The following is a 243-nucleotide window of genomic DNA, read 5'->3' as shown; positions in this document are numbered from 1 at the left end:
CTAGCCACTTGTCTGAATTTCTTCCACGATATAATAATTTAGATACAAATATAACACTAGATGTGCCCTGACCTGGATTGGGCTAGCCCAATCTCATCAGATGCTGGAAATTTAGCAGGGTCAGTGTTGGCTAGTATTTGGATGGGAGATGTCCAAGGAATACCAGGGTCATGATATGGAGGCAGGCAATGGCAAACCACCTCTGAATGTGTCTTGCCTTGAAAACCCCATGGGGGTGGTCTC

The sequence above is a fragment of the Gekko japonicus genome, unplaced genomic scaffold (assembly GCF_001447785.1).
Source record: "Gekko japonicus isolate JY-2015 unplaced genomic scaffold, Gekko_japonicus_V1.1 scaffold5, whole genome shotgun sequence".
NCBI lineage: Eukaryota > Metazoa > Chordata > Lepidosauria > Squamata > Gekkonidae > Gekko > Gekko japonicus.
This window is presented reverse-complemented; position numbering follows the sequence as displayed.